The 23,127-nt window shown below is 49.3% G+C and overlaps 1 long non-coding RNA gene across 1 annotated transcript; it reads left to right on the top strand.

Annotated features, from left to right (window-relative positions):
* The first annotated feature begins 567 nt into the window (after positions 1-567).
* LOC116969493 lies at positions 568-18,866 on the top strand. Its single transcript, XR_004410790.1, has 4 exons — positions 568-693; positions 1,814-1,816; positions 7,670-7,677; positions 18,856-18,866. It is a non-coding gene; the product is annotated as an uncharacterized LOC116969493 (long non-coding RNA).
* The last annotated feature ends 4,261 nt before the right edge of the window (positions 18,867-23,127 follow it).

Genomic DNA, 23,127 nt, shown 5'->3' with positions numbered 1-23,127 from the left:
GAGGAAGCATGGTGGGACGGTACAGCTTTCGACCAATGGTCAGAGCTTTCCAACACAAAATACATTATCTAATGTTTCGGAGCCACATGCTGGAGTTTGACCAAGGGTAAAATGTACTTATCAAGAAGAAGTTTGGATGAATATCTGACTGTTTTACTTTGACAATAAAGAAACTATTAATCAAGAGAGTGTGTGTTGATGATTTATCTTTCTACGACTTTGAATGTCTCGTGAAGAGTATCCATTGATAAAACAACTCTATCTCCTCACCCCGTGTCTTCTCCTAGTGACTAGAGGGAGTAGTCACTACCTTACAGTCAGGCGGTGGGAGAAGAGGGACAAAAGATTGGGCTGGATCTCTGGAGGGAGATTACGCACGAAGATTTGTACCAGAAGAGGAACTGAAGACTGGTTCCTTGGAAGAGGAACTGAAGAAAATAGATCTCGCCAGCCAGGTTTACTTCTGCAGCCTTTCCCATTACAGGTTATCGCCACAAGATAGTGGAGCGGCGGCGGGCTGTGGGAGATGAGAGGAGAGAGACTCCTCTATCCGGCCGGGGAGACTCAGGGAGGGGGAGCGGCGACAGCAGATTGCCATAGAGCTACAGAGTGTGTGAACGCCTGTCGAAATCATGGCTGAAGGTGGTAACTGGGTAGGTGATTCAGTGGCCTCTACATCAAAGGGACAAAAAGGTTTGTGAGCCTTGTGTGACATATATATATGTTGCCCTGACAGTGCATGTGCACCTAATGCAAGAAATGAGGTTCACACTGAAGTGGGAATAGGGAAGGGGCTGAGCCAGAGAGTTGACATCTACAGGGACAGCACCGTCACAGGTGGGCGGATGCAGGAATTGGCTGATAAATCAGCATTCTTTGTGGAAACAAATGATCTGAGTTGCTGCAAAAGTTAAGTCAGCGGTCCCTGACAGAGAAGCAGCTTTTCTCCGGGCTGCACCGTTGACCCGTCCTCGCGGCCTACCAGCGGGCCTGGAGCGGCGTTTTCCTGAGGACCGCCCAGCCGTCGGCACCGCGCTGGAGCGCTATCGCGGAGCGGGCGATGTCTTGTCCGGGTCACCGCGCTGGAGCTCCGGTGAGCTGAAAACCGCAGGTGAACATCGCGGAGCTGCGGGTCTATGGAGCGGCCAGCCGCGGTCGGCAGCGCTGACTTTAACAACGGGAGCCTGGGATCTCTCGGTGAGATCGCCAGTGGTGGAGCTCCAACCGGCGCGGCCTTGTCGGCTTCGGAAGCCGCGGTCTCCGGTAAGGAAGCGGCCGTTCCAGGTGTCCCAAGCCGCTGAGAGGACTCTGCCGACGCCGGATCAACATCACTCGGCGAGAACGGCCTGGAAAATCGGGCCTCCGTAGAGGCAACTGTGGAGGCCTCAATAGGCCCGACTATGCGTGAACTGGGGATGGGGGCTGGACATTGTGCCTTCCCTCATAATGGAAACCATCGTGGAGGGATGTTTTTATGTTAAAGATCTTTATTATTGTTATGTTTTGTATTACCCTTTCTGGCTTAATCCCTCCCTTCACCACCTCCAGTTTAAATTCCAGTTGGAATATTTTGGAGGACCAAGCAACCAAGAACCAAGAGGTTTTAAATCAGAGTTTTCCCTCTCCTAGATGGACTGCCTTCCCAGGCTGACGAGCCCCATCTGCCCGAGACTCGTGGGGACGGGAGCGTCTACCTTCCCGTGCAGGTCTATAGCACCTGCCCACTGCCCAGAATCGTGAGAATTTCCGTACTCAACATTTGAAAGAGCTACGCAACAAGGTGCTGGAATGGAAGAGGTGTTTACACCACAAGATAGTATTTCAAATCTATCTACACAAAGATCAGGACATACATCTGGTTCTATAACCAGTTCAGCATCAAGGGCCTCTGCTCGAATGGAAGTTGAAGTTGATCTAGCTGCACTCTCAATAAAATCGAATACCATGGAGATGAAACATGAGATTGAGCGACAAGAAGAACAGTTGTGAGAAGAGATGAGGCGAAAAGAAGAAGAGATGATGTGATGAAAAGAACACCTGTTACTAGCCTAAAAAAATGGCGGCGGCGCGGGCACATCGCGACGCCCCGTGTCTCCCAAGAATGGGAAATATAACGACAATTCCCCTACCTGTTTCAAGGATGCTCACTCGGAGCAGTCTTGCATCCATTTTGTACAGCCGACAGGAATTTCTGGACTTCGGTTCCTGCGGCTGCAACAACGTTCTGGGCGATCTCCGTCTTCCTCCTGAGCTCGTCAGAGCAATTGAGCACCCGCGCCGCGGGGCTGGAGAATACCAGGTGAGCCCCGGGGCCGGAGAATGCCAGGTGAGCCACGGGGCTGGAGAAAGACAGCAGAGCCGCGGGGCTGGAGAAAGCCAGTGGACCCGCGGGGCTGGAGAAAGCCAGTGGACCTGCGGGGCTGGAGAAATCCAGTGGACCCGCGGAGCTGGAGACCGCCAGTGGACCCGCGGGGCAGGAGACCGCCAGTGGACCCGCGGGGCTGGAGAAAGCCAGTGGACCCGCGGGGCTGGAGAAAGCCAGTGGACCCGCGGGGCTGGAGAAAGCCAGTGGACCCGCGGGGCTGGAGACCGCCAGTGGATCCGCGGGGCTGGAGAAAGCCAGTGGAGCCACGGGGCTGGAGAAAGCCAGTGGACCAGCGGGGCTGGAGACCGCCACCGGAGCCACGGAGACGCGGAGCAACAAAGCGGCAGAAAACCAGCGCGCACCAAGACGGCTCGGCCGACCGGAAGCACAAACAGACGGCGACGCGAACGAAAGCACCGCCGGGGACACAGAGGTGGGTTAAAGGCCAGGTTAGAGCTAGCCCCACACAGGCTAGCGATTCCTAGCCTTATCCTCGCCAACGTGCGCTCACTGGCAAATAAAATGGACGAACTCCGGCTAAGGATCACCTCCCACAACTGGATCAAAGACTGCAACATCCGGATCTTCACGGAAACTTGGCTCAACATCGACGTTCCTGATAGCGCCATCCAGCTAACGGGGCGTCATTTACTCTGAGCGGACTAGACAACAGACTCCGGTAAGACCAGAGGTGGGGGTCTGTGCATTTATGTAAATAAAGCATGGTGCACGGACTCCACCATCATCGAGAGTCACTGCTCAGCTAACCTTGAGTTCCTCTTGGTTAGATGCAGACCGTTCTATCTGCCCAGAGAGTTCACCTCCACTGTTGTGACTGCAGCCTATATCCCTCCTGATGCTAATGCCAAGCTTGCAATGAAAGAGCTGCATACTGCCATTAGCAAACAACAGACGCACAACCCCGAGGCAGCCTTCATTGTTGCGGGTGACTTAAATCACTCCAACCTGAAGACTGTACTCCCCAAATTCCACCAACATGTATCCTTCCCCACTAGAGTAGACAAGACACTGGACAAAGTCTACACTAACATGGCTGAAGCTTACAAAGCCGTCCCCCTCCCCCACCTTTGTCAGTCTGATCACCTCTCATTGTTCCTTCTCCCTAAGTACTCCCCACTCATCAGACGGGTTAAACCAACTGTGAGGACAGTTAAAGTCTGGTCAGAGGAAGCGGAATTCACACTTCAGCAGTGTTTTGGAAACATTGACTGGAAGGCGTTTGCCGCCCAGGCCACCATTGACTCCCACACGGACATTGATTCCTACACATCCTCTGTTCTGGACTTTATAAACTCCACCAACAATAGTGTCACCTCCCTCAAACGGGTGACCATATTCCCGAATCAGAAGCCATGGATGAACAGGGCTAACCTGAAGAGGGGCATCAAGAAGGCCAAGCACTGCCATAAGCTCAGGAATGAGGAGCACTTCAACAACAACTCCGACCCCCGACGCATGTGGCAAGGCATCCAGGCCATCACGGACTATAGACCCACCAACACCACCCCCACATCCAGCGACGCCTCCTTCCTTGAGGAGCTTAATCACTTCTATGGCCGCTTCGACAGGGACAATCTAGAGACAGCCATCAAGGCTGTGCTCCCTGTTGATCACCAACCCCTCACACTCACCCCCTACGACGTGTACATGGAACTGAGTAGGACTAATGCACGTAACGCTGCTGGCCCTGACGTAATTCCCGGGCACATCCTCAGGGCTAGCGCTGCGCAGCTGACAGACGTCTGGACTGACATCTTCAACCTGTCACATGCCCAAGCAGTTGTCCCCACGTGCCTTAATTCCACCTCCATCGTGCCAGTGCCAAAACGCTCCACTGCGGCAAGCCTCAACGACTTCCGCCCAGTTGCACTTACCCCCATCATCACCAAGTGCTTCGAGAGGCTGGTCCTGGCACACCTCAAAGGCTTCCTACCTCCCACACTGGACCCCTATCAGTTTGCCTACCGCAAGAATAGGAGTACGGAGGATGCCATCTCAACGGCACTTCACTCCGCCCTCTCGCACCTCGACAACAGAGACACTTACCTAAGAATGCTGTTCATCGATTGCAGCTCAGCATTCAACACCATTATACCATCTAAACTGATCACCAAACTCGGTAACCTGGGCATCAACCCCTCCTTCTGCAACTGGATACTGGACTTTCTAACCAACTTTCTAACCAGATTGGTCAGACAACCATACCTCTTCAACCCTCACCATGAACACCGGCGTTCCACAGGGCTGTGTGCTGAGCCCCCTCCTCTACGCCCTCTTCACCTACGACTGCACACCTGTGCATGGCACTACCACCATCATCAAGTATACAGCTGATACAACGGTGATTGGCCTCATCAGCGACAAGGATGAGTCGGCCTATAGTGAGGAGGTCCAGCGCCTAGCTGCATGGTGCGCTGACAACAACCTGGCCCTTAACGCCAAGAAAACCAAGGCTCTCATTGTGGACTACAGAAGGTATAGGGGTGGCACGCACACCCCCATCCACATTAACGGGACGGAGGTGGAACGAGTTTCCAGCTTCAGGTTCCTGGGGGTCAACATCTCCGATGACCTCTCTTGGACCCACAATACCTCAACTTTGATCAAGAAGGCTCACTAGCGTCTCTTCTTCCTGAGGAGGCTGAAGAAGGTCCATTTGTCTCCTCAGATCCTGGTGAACTTCTACCGCTGCACCATCGAGAGCATCCTTACCAACTGTATCACAGTATGGTATGGCAACTGCTCTGTCTCCGACCAGAAAACACTGCAGAGGGTGGTGAAAATTGCCCAACGCATCACCGGTTCCTTGCTGCGCTCCATTGAGTCTGTCCAAAGCAAGCGTTGTCTGCGGAGGGCGCTCAGCTTCGCCAAGGACTGCTCTCACTCCAACCATGGACTGTTTACCCTCCTACCATCCGGGAGGCGCTACAGGTCTCTCTGTTGCCGGACCAGCAGGTCCAGGAACAGCTTCTTCCCTGCGGCTGTCACTGTACTCAACAATGTACCTCGGTGACTGCCAATCACCCCCCCCCCCCGGACACTCCTCCCACAGGAAAACACTATTTCTGTATACATGTAAATAGATGTATTTATTGAAATCATATTCTATGTCGCTCTTCCAGGGAGATGCTAACTGCATTTCGTTGTCTCTCTATTGTACACTGACAATGACAATTAAAGTTGAATCGGAATCTGAATCTGAAAGTTGGCGGTTACCAAATCGATGAAGGTGATAATGAAAAGTGAGGGTTTGTAAATTAACCCTTATTGCCATTTTGCAGAATGATCTGCGTTGGAATGGTCAGACTCATCATGCAACGGTGAAAGCAACAGGTGTCCTACATTTTCTGAGGCGCAACTTTCATCACTGTTCAACTTCTGTCAAGGAGAAGCTATACTTCACCCTCGTTAGACCTCATTTGGACTACGCAGTTGCAGCATGGGACCCATACACAAATACAAACATTTCTTCCATCGAACGTGTCCAAAGACAGGCAGCTCGATTTGTTACTAACACCTATGAGGGAGAAGCAAGTGTCACCAAACTTCTGAATTCTCTGGTGTGGAACACTCTACAAGACAGTCGTGAAGTTCACTGTTTGACCTGTTTTTACAAAATGTTAAATGGTCAGCTCGACATAGATTACAAGACCTACACCAAACCCAAACCAATTAGGAGCAGACGAGGGTATTCGATCCAATTTGTGATTCCAGCTACAAACCATATAACCATATAACCATATAACAATTACAGCACGGAAACAGGCCATCTCGGCCCTACAAGTCCGTGCCGAACAACTTCTTCCCTTAATCCCACCTGCCTGCACTCATACCATAACCCTCCATTCCCTTCTCATCCATATGCCTATCCAATTTATTTTTAAATGATACCAACGAACCTTCCTCCACCACTTCCTCTGGAAGCTCATTCCACACCGCCACCACTCTCTGAGTAAAGATGTTTCCCCTCATGTTACCCCTAAACTTCTGTCCCTTAATTCTGAAGTCATGTCCTCTTGTTTGAATCTTCCCTATTCTCAAAGGGAAAAGCTTGTCCACATCAACTCTGTCTATCCCTCTCATCATTTTAAAGACGTCTATCAAGTCCCCCCTTAACCTTCTGCGCTCCAGAGAAAAAAGACCTAACTTATTCAACCTATCTCTGTAACTTAGTTGTTGAAACCCAGGCAACATTCTAGTAAATCTCCTCTGTACTCCCTCTATTTTGTTGACATCCTTCCTATAATTGGGCGACCAAAATTTTACACCATACTCCAGATTTCGTCTCACCAATGCCTTGTACAATTTTTACATTACATCCCAGCTTCTATGCTCAATGCTCTGATTTATAAAGGCTAGCATACCAAAAGCTTTCTTTACCACCCTATCTATATGAGATTCCACCTTCAAGGAACTATGCACGGCTATTCCCAGATCCCTCTGTTCAACTGTATTCTTCAATTCCCTACCATTTACCATGTACGTCCTATTTTGATTTGTCCTGCCAAGGTGTAGCATCTCACATTTATCAGCATTAAATTCCATCTGCCATCTTTCAGCCCATTTTTCCAAATGGCCAAAGACAGATGTGTACAGCAATTCGTACTTCCCCCGCACAATTAAAGCATGGAATAATCCCCAACAAACTATAGTTACCGAACCAGATGCAACTACATTTAAAGTAACTCTTTCTTCCCAATAACCCTTTCTGGCTTAAGTCCTCCCTCCACTACCTCCAGTTTAAATTCCATTCGGAATATTTTGGAGGACTGAGAAACAAAGAACCAAGATCCATTTATAATCTTCACTACACATACGTGCATGCCATCCTTTACAAGGTATTACGGTACTACACAGCTTTAAACCCAAGATGGCGCCTGCCTGTGGCGACTTTTGCGGAGCACCAGAACATAAAAGGTTCACCTACAGCTTCTATCAACTTACCTGCATCAGGGAAACGGCAGTAATCGGTGCCCTTTCAGACAAGCTGCTTGGGCAGCTGAAGGCGCTGGCAATGTCATGAGCTCCCGCAGCTGCGGGAGCCCCGGTCTTAAAACTTTCCCACGCTGGCTGTGAAAATCCCGACCCGACTGAGGATCCCAGGAACGGTACCTGGAAACCCCGGGATGACCTCCAGAGCCGACGGGCTGGATCTCCCATAAACAATGAAGCTGGAGCTGCTGACTTTGGGGGAACCCCTGTCTGTAACGGAGCTGGAGTTGGAGCTGCCGTCTGTGAAGGAATCCCCGTTCCAGCGCAGGTCCGCAGAAACAGCAGGTACAGTAAACACAGTACCTGGAAACAAAGGGGAAGCCTCCATTGTGTCCGGAAACGTGGCAGACAGGCAGGACTTCTGGTCAGAATGAAGCGCAGGGGACTTCGGCCCCCTCTCCCTACTATCCTACTGGCTAATGTACAGTCCCTTGAAAATAAAGTGGAGGACTTAAAGGCAAGGCTGCTTTACCAAAGGGAGCTGAGGGAATGCTCTGTGTTCTGTTTCACACAGACATGGCTCACCCCAGCTCCCCAGACTTAGCGGTCCAGCCTGAAGGGGTTTCCATCCACCGTAAGGTCTGTACACTGGCATCTGGGAAAGGGAGAGGAGGGAGCGTCTGCCTCATGATCAACTCTGTGTGGTGCTCAGACGTGGCAGTCCTGTCCAACTCCTGCTCTCCACACCTGGAACATCTGGCGGTGAAGTGCCGTCCCTTCTACCTCCCAAGGGAATTCACCTCCATCATTTCAATTCAACTTTAATGTCATTGCACAAATACAAGTATGGGTACAACGAAATGCAGTTTACCGTCAGTCCGTAGTAATAGTGCAATATAGAAATAAAAATACAGAATAAGCAAACAATGTGGACGGAGAGACTGGATAAATCTATCGGCGGGACTCCGAGTTCAGCAATGTGATAGTGTTGTTGTAGAAGCTGTTCCTCATCCTACATGTGCGAGACCTGAGGCTCCTGTACCGCCTCCATGATGGGAGGAGATGGGATCATCCTGACCGCGGTCTACATCCCACCCAAGGAAACGTCCGTTTGGCACTTAAGGAGCTGCACGCTGTGGTAAAAAAACACCAGACGTCTTACCCCGAGGCATTTACCACCATTGCTGGGGACTTCAATAAGGCAAACCTAAAGAAACCACTCCCTAACTTCCACCAACATGTCTCCTGCTTCACCAGAGCACCAAACACCCTCGACCATTGCTACACCACCATCAAGAATGCCTATCGTTCTATCCCACACCCTCACCTCGGTAAATCAGATCATACCGCGGTGCTGCTTCTTCCTGCCTACAGGCAGCAATTGAAGAGCGCACCCCCAGAGGTGAGGACAGTACAGAGCTGGTCGGGGGGGGGGGGGGGAAGAAAGAGGAACAACTCCAGGACTGCTTGGGGTCTGTAGACTGGGCAATGTTCAAGGACTCGGCAGCGGACTTGAACGAATACGCCACAGTCGTTACAGACTTCGTACAGAAATGTGTGGAGGACTGCATCCCTACAAAAACCTTCCAAGTTTTTACCAATCTGAAACCTTGGATGAACTTTGAGATCCACACTATGCTGAAGTCGGCACTGGGCATTCACATCCGATGATACAGTGGTCGACAAGAAGTCCAGATACGACCTTGGTAACGACCCACAGCCCCGTTTATATCAACGGGTCGATGGTTAAAAGGGTCAAGAGCTTCAAATTCCTGGGCGTGCACATCTCTGAAGATCGTTCCTGGTCCGAGACCACTAATGCAATTATCAAGAAGGCTGCCAGCATCATCAAGGACCACACACATCCGGGTCACACACTCATCTCTCCACTGCCATCAGGTAGAAGGTACAGGAGCCTGAAATTTGCAACATCCAGGTTCAGGAACAGCTGCTTCCCCACATCTATCAGACTATTAAACACAACTTCAAACAAATTGTGAACTATAACAGCCTATTGCAGTTTATCTGTTTATTTATGTGTGTATACATATATTCTATGGTATATGGACACACTGATCTGATCTGCATTCCTGCCTAGAATATTCTGTTGCGCTGCAGCAAGCAAGAATTTAATTGTCCTATCTGGGTCAGCCCATGATCATATTGAATGGTGGTGTAGGCTCGAAGGGCCAAATGGCCTACTCCTGCACCCATTTTCTATGTTTCTATGACAATAAACTCTCTCCTTGACTTCTTGTCAGTGGGGAAGTGCAGATCCTTCTGGGCATTGATGCAAGCCGCGATATGAACTTAGTCTCCTTCGGCAAAACTGTGTTCCAGCTGTCTACCTCTCAAAGTCCCACCCAACAACTTCTCGAATAATACAAAGACATTTGTGATAACCAGCTGGACAAGCTTTCCACAGAATACATCATTGTTACCGACAAGGAAGTTATACCTGTCGTTCGTTCTCCTCACCGAATCCCGCACACAATGAAGGACCACGTCAAAGCTGAACTTGACAGAATGGAAACACTGGGTGTGATAGCCCCTGTCAATGACCCCTCCTCCTGGGTCTCTACCATGGTCGGAGCAGTCAAGAAGAACAAAGACAAAATAACGATTTGTATTAACCCTAAAGACTTAAACACTGCCATCAAATGACCACACCAGCCGATGTGGACGGTGGAAGAGGTCGCCGCCAGCCTGAGTAAAGCCACAGTTTTCTAGTTGCAAACAACGCATTTTGGCACATACCGCTAGATCAGGCATCCACCATGTTAACCACATTCGCAACGCCCTATGGACGCTACCGATTCTTACGAATGCCATTTGGCATCAATTTAGCCAGTGAAGTTTTCAATGTACTATGGAACAACTCTTTACTGGCTACCCATCACCATAATCATGGATGACATCCTGATCGCTGGGCGCAACGCACAAGAACATGACTCAAACCTGAAACAAGTCCTGGATCGTGTCAGATAAGTCAATCTCAAACACAACGCCCTCAAGAACAGGTTTTGGGTCGAGGAAGTGACTTACGTGGGCCACATGTTCGCCAACAACGGACTCAGGCCAGACCCATCTAAAACCATTGCCATCAACAAAATGCCAGCACCTACGGGTGGGATGTGACGGCTCTACAACGATTTCTAGGCACGGTAAACTACCTGGGAAAATTCATCTCAATCTTCAGCGAACTGTCAGCCCCGCTGTGACAACTGGCCCTCAATCGTACACACTGGTCCTGGCACCAGCACCAGCTCCAGCACCAGCACCTGCACCAGCACCAGCACCAGAACCTGCACCAGCACCAGCACCAGCACCTGCACCAGCACCAGCACCAGCACCAGCACCAGCACCAGCACCAGCACCAGCACCAGCTAATGCACCTGCACCTGTACCTGCACCTGCACCTGCACCTGCATCTGCACCTGCACCAGCAGCAGCACCAGCACCTGCACCAGCACCTGCACCTGCACCAGCACCAGCACCTGCACCAGTACCTGCACCTGCACCAGCACCTGCACCAGCACCTGCACCAGCACCTGCACTTGCACCTGCACCTGCACCTGCACCAGCACCTGCACTGCACCAGCACCAGCACCTGCATGCTGAGCTGAATGATCAAGGACTTTATCTCTGGCGACCCGATCACGGTTGAAACCGTTCACCAGCCCCTGGTCAGTATCCTCAGTAAACTGATCCACACGGCACCAGTGAGTGTACAACGCATGATGATGGAACTACAGAGATATGGCATCAGACTAACCTACAAACGCGGTTAGGACATGCACTTAGCTGACACCCTCTCATGGACACCTCACCCAACCTGTGAAAAACACCTGTCCGATGATGAGCATGAGGGGTACACGGTTATGATGGTATCTTGCCTTCCATCTGCGGACTTAGAAATCCTATTGGCAAAAACAGCTGCAGACGAAACGCTACAATCGCTGGCCACTGTCGCCCGCTGCGGCTGGCCAGACAATCAGCACCACCTGCCGCAGGCTGTCCACCCATTCTACCCTGTCCGCGATGAACTGGTCATTCAAGATGGCATTATAATGAAAGGACATAAGGCAGTTATCCCGACGTCTCTTAACAGCAAATACTTTGAGATTGTCCATGGGGGGGGGGGGGGGGGCTGCAGAAATAACCCCCCAACATGCAACAGTTATGCTTTTATGGCCTGACGGCTGATTACATTCTCGAGAAAGTTGCTGCCTGCCTGATTTGCAATAGCCTGACCCCTCATCAACAGAAATAACACCCATACCGGACTTGCCCTGGTCCACAGTAGCAGCCGACATCTTTCAGTAGCACGGCAAACAATACCTGGTTCTTGTCAATTCATAGAAACATAGAAAATAGGTGCAGGAGTAGGCCATTCGGCCCTTCGTGCCTGCACCGCCATTCAATATGATCTTGGCTGATCATCCAACTCAGTATCCCATCCCTGCCTTCTACCCATACCCCTGATCCCTTTAGCCACAAGGGCCACATTTAACTCCCTCTTAAATATTGCCAATGAACTGGCCTCAACTACCTTTTGTGGTAGAGAATTCCAGAGATTCACCACTCTCTGTGAAAAATGTTTTCGTCATCTCGATCCTAAAAGATTTCCCCCTTATCGTTAAACTGTGACCCCTTGTTCTGTACGTGTTCTTGTTCGGGAACAATCTTCCTGCATCTAGCCAGTCCAACCCCTTATGAATTTTGTAAGTTTCTATAAGATCCCCCTCAATCTTCTAAATTCTAGATAGTACAAGCCGAGTCTATCCAGTCGTTCTTAATATGAAAGTTCTGACATCCCTGGAATCAGTTTGGTGAACCTTCTCTGTACTCCCTCTTTGGCAAGAATGTCTTTCCTCAGATTAGGAGATCAAAACTGTACGCAATACTCCAGGTCTAGTCTCACCAAGACCCTGTACAACTGCAGTATAACCTCCCTGCTATACTGAAATCCTTTTGATACTCAGGGTGGTTTGAAGTCGACCTGCTCAGTACCGCGACCTCAGCCATGGTCATTCAAAAACTAACTCGCTACTTCTCTGTCCACGGAGCCCGCCTAAATCTGCTCTCAGACAATGGAACTTAATTCTCGTCAGCTCTTCAGCGATTTCATGAAACGCTGGGACTTTCACCTCATCATCAGCAGCCCCGATTACCCACAGTCCAACGGCCTGGCCGTGCGCGCGGTAAGAAGTGCAAACGAATTAATGGTACGCTCACACAAGGTTGTCTCTGATGTCTATCTCGACTTACTCAACCAACGGAACATTGTCCGTGACCCTCTCCTGGGATCTTCGGCTGAAGGACTCATGTCACAGTGAACCCGCTCCACCCTGCCTATGTCCAAGCAACTACTAGAACTACAAGTTCGTGCACCGTCAGTGATCCAATCCCAGCTCCAACGCTGCCGCGAGATAGAAATAATATATTAATGCAAAACCAGCTCTCGGCTTCAACCGCTCAACAAGGGACAGGTTGTCTTTTTACGGTCACTCCAAGGTTACCATCGCATCGGAGTCATTCTGGGGTCAACCGCAGAGCCATGCTCGTACCTGGTCAATATTGAAAACAGTGTCTATCAGCGAACCCGCCAACAGCTACTCCCATTTAATAGAAACATAGAAAAATAGACAATAGGTGCAGGAGTTGGCCATTTGATCCTTCGAGCCTGCACCGACATTCAATATGATCATGGCTGATCATCCAACTCAGTATCCTGTACCTGCCTTCTCTCCATACCCCACTGATCATTTTAGCCACAAGGGCCACATCTAACTCCCTCTTAAATATAGCCAATGAACTGGCCTCAACTACCTTCTGTGGCAGATAATTCAGGAGATTCATCACTCTCTGTGTGAAAAATGTTTTTCTCATCTCGGTCCTAAAAGATTTTCCCCTTATCCGTAAACTGTGACCCCTTGTTCTGGACTTCCCCAACATCGGGAACAATCTTCCTGCATCTAGCCTGTCCAACCGCTTAATAATTTTGTAAGTTTCTATAAGATCGCCCCTCAATCTTCTAAATTCTAGTGAGTATAAGCCGAGTCAATTCAGTCTTTCTTCATTTGAAAGTCCTGACATCCTAGGAATCAGTCTGGTGAACCTTCTCTGTACTCCCTCTATGACACGAATGTCCGTCCTCAGATTAGGAGACCAAAACTGTACGTAATACTCCATGTGTGGTCTCACTAAGACCTTGTACAACTGCAGTAGAACCTCCCTGCTCCTATACCCAAATCCTTTTGCTATGAATGCTAACATACCATTCGCTTTCTTCACTGCCTGCTGCACCTGCATGCCTACTTTCAATGACTGGTGTACCATGACACCCAGGTCTCGTTGTATCTCCCCTTGTCCTAATCTGTTACCATTCATGAGTATAGAAGTTGGGATGCTGAGTATAGAAGTTGGGATGTAATGTTAAAATTGTACAAGGCATTGGTGAGGCCAATTCTGGAGTATGGTGTACAATTTTGGTCGCCTAATTATAGGAAGGATGTCAACAAAATAGAGAGAGTACAGAGGAGATTTACTAGAATGTTGCCTGGGTTTCAGCAACTAAGTTACAGAGAAAGGTTGAACAAGTTAGGGCTTTATTCTTTGGAGCGCAGAAGGTTAAGGGGGGACTTGATAGAGGTTTTTAAAATGATGAGAGGGATAGACAGAGTTGACGTGGAAAAGCTTTTCCCACTGAGAGTAGGGAAGATTCAAACAAGGGGACATGACTTGAGAATTAAGGGACTGAAGTTTAGGGGTAACATGAGGGGGAACTTCTTTACTCAGGGAGTGGTAGCTGTGTGGAATGAGCTTCCAGTGAAGGTGGTGGAGGCAGGTTCGTTTTTATCATTTAAAAATAAATTGGATAGTTATATGGATGGGAAAGGAATGGAGGGTTGTGGTCTGAGCGCAGGTATATGGGACTAGGGGAGATTATGTGTTCGGCACGGACTAGAGGGGTCGAGATGGCCTGTTTCCGTGCTGTAATTGTTATATGTTATATTATATGTTATTCAGAAATAGTCTACTTTCCTGTTTTTGCCACCAAAGTAGATAACCTCACATGTATCCACATTATACTGCATATGCCATGCATTTGCCCACTCACCCAGCCTATCCAAGTCACGTTGCAGCTTCCTAGCATCCTCCTCACAGTTTACTGCCCCCCAGCTTCGTGTCATCCGCAAATTTGGAGATGTTGCACTCAATTCCCTCGTCCAAATCAACAATATATATTGTAAATAGCTGGGGTCCCAGCACTGAGCCTTGCGTTACCCCACTGGTCACTGCCTGCCATTGTGAAAAGGACCCGTTTACTCCTACACTTTGCTTCCTGTCTGCCAGCCAGTTCTCTATCCACATCAATACTGAACCCCCAATACCGTGTGCTTTAAGTTTGTATACTAATCTCTTATGTGGGACCTTGTCGAAAGCCTTCTGAAAGTCCAGATATAACAAATCCACTGCTTTCTCCCGGCACGTCCTTACCCGGACCAACCTGCCAGTCTTCCCTCACGCTCCGCCAACGCCATTCCAGCGATTCCTCTGCCGGAGCCACCACCATCCCTGCCTTCCCCATTGCCCCCAATCTCAACCTGTGTCTTCTCCACCGCCCACGTTCACCCCATAAGGGACTTGCTCCTTCAGAGAAGGATGAGGTGCACGAGGGTTACTACTGTACATGTGCAGGTCGTGTCTGCAAACCAAACCCGCTGATTGGAACATTCACCGTCTAGACTTGAAGTGTGCATGGCCCGTCTCATTTTATGTGTTCACATATGCACAAGCATGTACACGTAATACAATAAATACTCACACATTATACTGGTGTTTTACAATATGCTCCACTAAGCACTCTATATATGCTTTGCATCTTTAAGAGGAAGGATGGAGATTAACCCTTAATAATCCATACCATTGATAATCCCCACTACACATACGTACAAGCCACCCATTACATGGTATTACGGTACTACACATCTTTACACTAGCAAGGTCAGTTTGCTCTCTCTCTCTCCTTCTCTCTCTCTCTCTCTCTCTCTCTCTCTCTCTCTCTCTCTCTCTCTCTCTCTCTCTCTCTCTCTCTCTCTCTCTCTCTCTCTCTCTCTCTCTCTCTCTCTCTCTCTCTCTCTCTCTCTCTCTCTCTCTGTCCCTCTCTCTCTCTCTCTCTCTCTCTCTCTCTCTCTCTCTCTCACTCACACACAAGCCACGCTGAACTGAATGAGAATGGCTCATTCAAGTTTATATGTTCCTGCTTACTTATGGAATAAAGACTGATCTTTTACCATGTGTGTAGTGTGGAAAATCATAAACAGCGTTCAAGATGCAGCTCTAAAGCATCTGATGCGATGCACTCTTATTTGAGAAAGTAACTGCTCAAAAGGAAACAACAGCGAAACCAATTCTGCAGCCAGAGGCTATCCGGCCTCGTCTCCGAACTAGCACATGGCCAAAAGATGGACAGACTTCATCTCAGCAAGAGGGTGCTAGACTGAAGCAATCTACTGATGGGGCATCTGTAGAGGTTCGGGACAAACCAACAGCTCAGTACGCTCGCTATTCCGTGGCCTGATACACAGGCTCGAGCAAGCCAGTGTCTATCATTCATTTGCGACAAGCCAATAATCTCAAGATCGATTACATGAATTGGCGGAGGAGCAAGTTGAATTCAACAAGCTCATAGCTAAACAAAATCTCTCTTTCACCCTCCCACCAATAGAAATTCTTTCATATAATGTTGATCCTTTCTGGTATGAAGCTTTCATAATGGCATTTGAAGAAGTAGTAGAAATGAAAATTACTTATGAAAAAGAGCGCTTACGATGTCTGGCATATTACACAAGCGGAAGTGCTAAGGTACTTGTACAAAGTTGTCAAAATAAGCTTAACAGCCAAGGCTAACAAGAGGCAAGAAGGTTACTTAAAGAGCGTTATGGTAATAGACAATAGACAATAGGTGGACGAATTGGCCATTCGGCCCTTCGAGCCAGCACCGCTATTCAATATGATCATGGCTGATAATCCTCAATCAGTACCCCGTTTCTGCCTTCTCCCCATACCTCCTGACTCCGTTATCTTTAAGAGACCTATCTAGCTCTCTCTTGAAAGTATCCAGAGAACCGGCCTCCACCGCCCTTTGAGGCAGATAATTCCACAGACTCACAACTTTCTGTAAGAAAACATTTTTCCTCGTCTCCGTTCTGACTGGCTTACTCCTTATCCTTAAACTGTGGCCCCTGGTTCTGGACTCTCCCAACATCGGGAACACGTTTCCTGACTCCAGCATGTCCAAACCGTTAACAATCTTATATGTTTCAATAAGATATGCTCTCATCCTTCTAAACTCCAGAGTGTACAAGCCCAACCGTTCCATTGTCACAGCATATGATAGTCCTGCCATCCCAGGATTAACATTCTAAACCTACATTGCACTCCCTCAATAGCACGAATGTCCTCCCTCAAATTAGGGGACCGAAACTGCGCACAATACTCCAGGTGTGGTATCCCTTGGGCTCTGTACAACTGCAGAAGAACCTCTTTGCTCCTGTACACGACTACTCGTGTTATAAAGGCCAACATGCAATTTGCTTTCTTCACTGCCTGCTGTACCTGCATGCTTAATTTCATAGAATGATGAACAAGGACCGCCAGATCCCGTTGTACTTCCCCTTTTCCCAAAGTGATGCCATTTAGATAGTTATCTGCCTTCTGTTTTTGATACCAAGGTGGATAAACTCACATATATCTGCATTAAACTTCATCTGCCAGGCATCTGCCCACTCCCCCAACCTGTCCAAATCACCCTGCATTCTCATAGAATCCTCCACACAGTTCACACTGCCACCCAGCTTTGTGTCATCTGCAAATTTGCTAATGTTATTTTGAACAGAGGATTCCTAACGTATACATGGAGAAGGCCTACGCTTGGAAAGATATCAAGCCAGAAGATGTGGAGGCATTGATTTTGCTAAATTTAGAGGTTGGTGTAGCTCGATGAAAAATCTCAACCACATGGGGGAGATGAATTTTGTTAGTAATACTAGAGCCATCATTCTAAAACTGCCCAGCTGACTGAGAGAAAAGTGGTGAGATAAAGCAGGCCGAATAATGGAAATCGGAGCAAATAGAACAGAAGGAGAAGCCAGCTACAAGTGATGCTGTCACCTCACCTTAAGTAACTGCTCAAATTGGGGCCGGGGTAGAAGCCTGTAACTTCTCTATCTTACCAGTTCAGGTAAGGAATAGCAAGAGGAATACAGTGTTGCAAACATATACATTTTTAGATCACGGAAGTTTGGCTACCTTCTGCATAGAAGGCTTGATGAGAAGGCTGGACATCACAGGAGAGGAGATTAAGATTCGGTTGCATATTACAAGTATGGAAATATCTAGTCTGGATGAAGATAATTTTATACCAACATCTGAAGTGTTTACACATGAAACCATGCATATTGGTCATCAAAATATACCCAGTCATGAGGACCTGAGACAATGGCCTTACTTGAAGGATGTAAAAATATGTAAAATAGATTCTGTTATTGACCTACTTATCGGAACGAATGCATTGAAGGCATTGGAACTGATATAGATTGTGAGGAGTCAAGGACCGTTTGCTGTGAAGACCCTACTTGGATGGGTTATCTATGGCTCCTTGAGAAGGAACAACGAAAGCGGGAACCAGAAGTACTACCCTCCCGCTGCTGTTAATCATATATCTACTGGTAAATTAGAAAAGCTATTGGTCAAGCAATACAATCATGACTTCAATGAAAGAACTAGTAAGGAATCTGAAGAAATGTCCAGGGAAGAGTTAAAGTTCTTGGATATTATGAACTACTAGCGTGGCGTCCGCAGCCTGGGATCCCTCGTGGGGGGACCCGGGGGGAGTTGAAGCTCCAAATGCCGGCCCGCGGCCAACTTCTACCGCGGACGAGGCATGGACATACAATCAGATGAGGGGTCCCTCGCCAGGGACCCCTGGAGGGGGCTTCGACTGCCAGCCCTGCGGTCTGCGGTGCTTCTGGCTGCGGCGCAAACATTAAATCTCCAACCTACGCCCTGCGGCCTACACCACTAGCCGATAGGACGCTGCACGGAGAGGACGCTGGCGCAGTTTGTTCGCCGCTTCTCCATCTGCTATTGCCTCTTGTGTTCTTGTTTGTGTTCTCTGCACCCTTGAAGGAAAGCAAGTTTATTTCCTTCATCTCATCCCTACCGGATCAACTCTACATGCTCTCCATGTGTATACCTGCTGACACCACCAACATCGACGATATTCCATCGTTACCTGCTGCCACTGCCCTCAAACACTGGCCGGGTCACCCTGTGGGTGTCGGCTGGCTAACACTGTGGGTTTCACCACTGGACAGCCTCTCAGCTGCTTCCCGAAGTCGCTCGGGCTCCTCGACCGGACTGTTGCCTCTTCTGTTAGCCGCTTGCTGGCTGCCCTCGTTCAGCCAACGAATGGCGGCTAATGCTAGCTGCTACAGCGGCTAACCTGATCGCCTCCGTCCTTCTTACAGGCAATCCCCACCAGATGCGAGCCGTGACCAAGACTGGATGTTCATCTCCTCCTGTCATGCCGTGGATAATTTTGGCACTCACAACATTCATCCACCTCTGTTCACTTAGCCCACGGCTAACCGCTATCACGGAGCTCTCAGTTCCTCAGCTCGGCATCATGTTCAAATATTTAACTTTGCAGCTGATTGAACTCTTTAACTAGTCCACCCATCTTGCAGCCCAGTCATCAAACAGCTCGGACTTCTACGTTGACCTCGTTGCATCCACAGAGGCTCTCGCCGCAAGTTTGTTTACTTCCAGCACGGACAATCCATTACATCCGTCTGGTCACCTGCACGCTCTGTCGCACTACTGCAACGTCATCAGAGTGCTGCCGCCACTGGAACACATAGTGCTGAACACACCGTCAGGCTGCACAGAAAACCTGGACTGGACTCCAGTGCTCTCCGCCCTTCACACACACCTTCACATACACAGGCTAGCAATGGAAGAGCTGCAAGCTGCTATCAGCAAACAACTAACTGCACACCCAGAGGGGGCTTTTATTGTTGCGTGTGATTTTCACCACTCCAACCTTAAAACTGTACTCCCCAGATTCCACCAGCATGTCTTCTGCCCAACCAGAGGAAACAAATATTCTGGACTTAGTATATACTAATATTACTGAAGCCTACAAAGCCCTCCCCCTACCCCACCTGGGCCAGTCTGACCACCTCTCTCTGTTCCTCCTCCCCAAATACACACCTCTGATCAGACGTGTGAAACCTACCGTGAGGACAGTGAAGGTTTGGCCTGAGGGGGCTGTCTCTGTTTTACAGGAACAGTTTCAGCAAACAGACTGGAGTCTGTTTGTCACCCTGGCCACCTTTAACTCCCAAGTGGACATCAACTCATACACCTCAACAGTTTTGGACTATATAAAATTCTGCACTGACAACGTCACTACCCACAAAGAGATAAAGACCTTCCCTAACCAGAAGCAGTGGATGAGCAGGGAGGACTGACTCCTGTTGAAGGCTCGCGATGCCGCTTTCAGATCGGGCAACGCTGAAGGATATAACTCATCCAGGGCCAATCTGAAAAAGGGAATTAGGAATGCTAAACTCAATCACAAACGGCAGATCGAGGAGCATTTCCAAAACAACTCCGACCCCAGGCGCATGTGGCAAGGAATCAAATCCATTGCCGATTACCATAAAGTTTACATCCCCCCCCCAGACAACGCATCCCTTCCTGACAAGCTAAACCACGTCTATGCTCGCTTTGACCGGGACAACAAAACTCCAGCCATCAAAGTTGCTCCACCCCCGAACGAACAACCCCTCAGTCTCTCCTCCTCTGCTGTACAAGATGCACTGAGCAAGGTGAATGAGCACAAAGCTGCCGGCCCCGATGGCATCCCCGGGCGGGTGCTCAGGGCATGTGCTGGACAACTATCCCTGGCCTTCACTGACATTTTCAACCTGTCACTGGCCCAAGGTGCCATCCCCACTTGCCTCAAGACATTAACCATTGTGCCAGTGCCCAAACAACCAGCTACAGGGAGTCTCAACGACTTCCGCCCAGTGGCACTCACCCCTGTCATTGCAAAGTGCTTTGAGCGGCTGATCTTGGCTCACCTCAAAGCCAGCCTCCCCCCCACACTGGACCCCCACCAGTTTGCCTACCGGACCAACAGGTCTACAGAGGACGCCATATCGGCGGCCCTACACTCTGCCCTGACCCACCTTGACAGCAATAACACTTACATCAGGTTGCTGTTCATTGATTTCAGCTCCGCCTTTAACACTGTCATCCCGCTAGCTTGATCACCAAAGTCAGCGGACTTGGCATCACCACCTCCCTCTGCGATTGGACACTGGATTTCCTCACCAACTGACCACAGTCTGTTATGGTCAACAACCCCACCTCCTCCACTATAACACTGAACACCGGGGTGCCACAGGGCTGTGTGCTCAGCCCTCTCCTCTACTCCCTCTTCACCCATGACTGCATCCCTTGGAATGGGTCCAACGCCATCATTAAGTTTGCTGACGACACCACGGTGGTGGGACTGATCAGTGACAACGACGAGTCAACCTACAGGGAGGAGGTCCAGCACCTGACAACCTGGTGTGCCAACAATAACCTCGTCCACAACTCCAAGAAGACGAAGGAAATTATTGTTGACTTCAGGAAGAACAGAGGGGCAGATACACCCCCATCCATATAAACGGGACTGAGGTGGAGCGCGTCTCCAACTACAAATTCCTCGGGGTACACATCTCGGAGGATCTGTCCTGGTCTCTCAATACCTCCAAACTGATCAAAAAGGCGCATCAGCGCCTTTACTTCCTGAGGAGGCTCAAGAAAGCTCACCTGTCCCCCCAGATCCTGACCAACTTTTACCGCTGTACCATCGAAAGCATTCTGACCAGCTGCTTCACGGTATGGTACAACAGTTGCACCGTAGCTGACAGGAAGGCACTACAACGGGTGGTAAAAACGGCTCAGCACATCATCTGTGCCCCGCTCCCTGCCATGGATGCCTTCCACCGAAAACGGTGTCTGAGACGGGCCGGGAAGATCATCAAAGACCCCTCCCACCTAAACCATGGACCGTTTGCCCTCCTCCCATCAGGGAGGCGGTACAGGGGCTTCAGGTCTCGCACAAGTAGGATGAGGAACATCTTCTTCAACAAGACTATCACATTGTTGAACTCGGAGTCCCGCCGATAGATTTCTCCAGTCTATCCACCCACATTGTTTGCTTATTCTGTATTTTTATTTCTATATTGCACTATTACTACGAACTGACGTTAAACTGCATTTTGTTGTACCCATACTTGTATCTGTGCAATGATAATAAAGTTGAATTGAATTGAATTGAATTGAATTCACCAAACACCAAAACTGAACTACCCACTGTCCAATCATTTGCAAATCCACTCACTGCCCCCCCTCAACTGCAACACCCCCCCTCCCCACTGACCACACACACTGTTAACCGGGACAACCTCAGATCTCTCCAGCCTGCCCCCATCCCACCATCCTCTCACCATGCCAACTTTGCCCTCCTCAACAACCGATCGCTCAACAATAAAGCCTCTGCCCTCCATGAACTAATCCTAGACAACACTCTGGACTTCCTTCTGCTCACTGAAACCTGGCAACAACACAATTACTTCTTCTCCCTCAACCAAGCACCCCCCCCCCCCCTGGTTTTAACTACATCTCCAAACCCCGCCCCTCCTGCCGTGGAGGTGGCCTCGCCGTTATTTTCAATCAGAACTTCCGGATCACAGAACTCACCCTCCCCTCAGTATCATCATTTGAATTCCTCGCTTTCAAAGCTCTTTCCTCCATGACAGTCATCCTCATTTACCGGCCTCCTAAACTAAACCCCTCCTTCCTCTCCGATTTCACTGAACTCCTCACACTAGCCTCAGCTCTCTCTCCACGTATGCTGCTACTCGGTGACTTAAATATCTACATGGACTCCCCCACCTGCAAGCTCTCATCTGAATTCACCATTTTACTGGACAACTTCACTCTCACCCAACATGTCACCTTCCCCACCCATGATAAAGGACACATCCTCGACCTGGTCTGCTCCACAAATCAACCGGTGCTCCACCTCCATCCATGCCTCTTTCCCCTCTCTGATCATAAACTCATACGGTTCACCATCCCTTCTCCCTCCCCCACCCCCGCCTCCTCAGAGAAATCACCTTCCGTAATCTAAAATCCATCGATCCCCACCATCTCTCTGACCTGCTCTCCACCACACTCCCCCTGGACTGAACCCGCATCTCACCTGATGATCTCACAAACCATCTCAACTCCACCTTATCTACCTCCCTCAACACTCTGGCCCCCTCAAAACAAAAAATTGAACTTTTAACACCTCTTCACACTGGTACACACCTGCACTGCGTAAGTTGAAACAGACTGGCCGCCAACTTGAACGACTCACAAATAAATCATCTCTCACAGTCCACCATGAAGCCTACAAACTCCACATCACTGCCTACAAAGACGCCCTCATTGCTGCCATGTCTGGCTACCTCTCCACCATCTTCACCGACCCCTGCCAATACCCCATAACCCTCATCTCCACAGTGGGCAACCTCTTCAAGCCTCGGACCAACACTCTTCCTACCTCTACTCCGGATCTCTGCAATCATTCCTCCACTTTTTCGCAGACAAAATTAACATTATTTATCAATCTTTATCCCCAGTATCTGACCTCCCAGCATCTACTCCAGCACCTGCCAAGGCCCCTCTTCTCT

The sequence above is a fragment of the Amblyraja radiata genome, unplaced genomic scaffold, assembly GCF_010909765.2.
Source record: "Amblyraja radiata isolate CabotCenter1 unplaced genomic scaffold, sAmbRad1.1.pri S65, whole genome shotgun sequence".
NCBI lineage: Eukaryota > Metazoa > Chordata > Chondrichthyes > Rajiformes > Rajidae > Amblyraja > Amblyraja radiata.
This window is presented reverse-complemented; position numbering and strand designations above follow the sequence as displayed.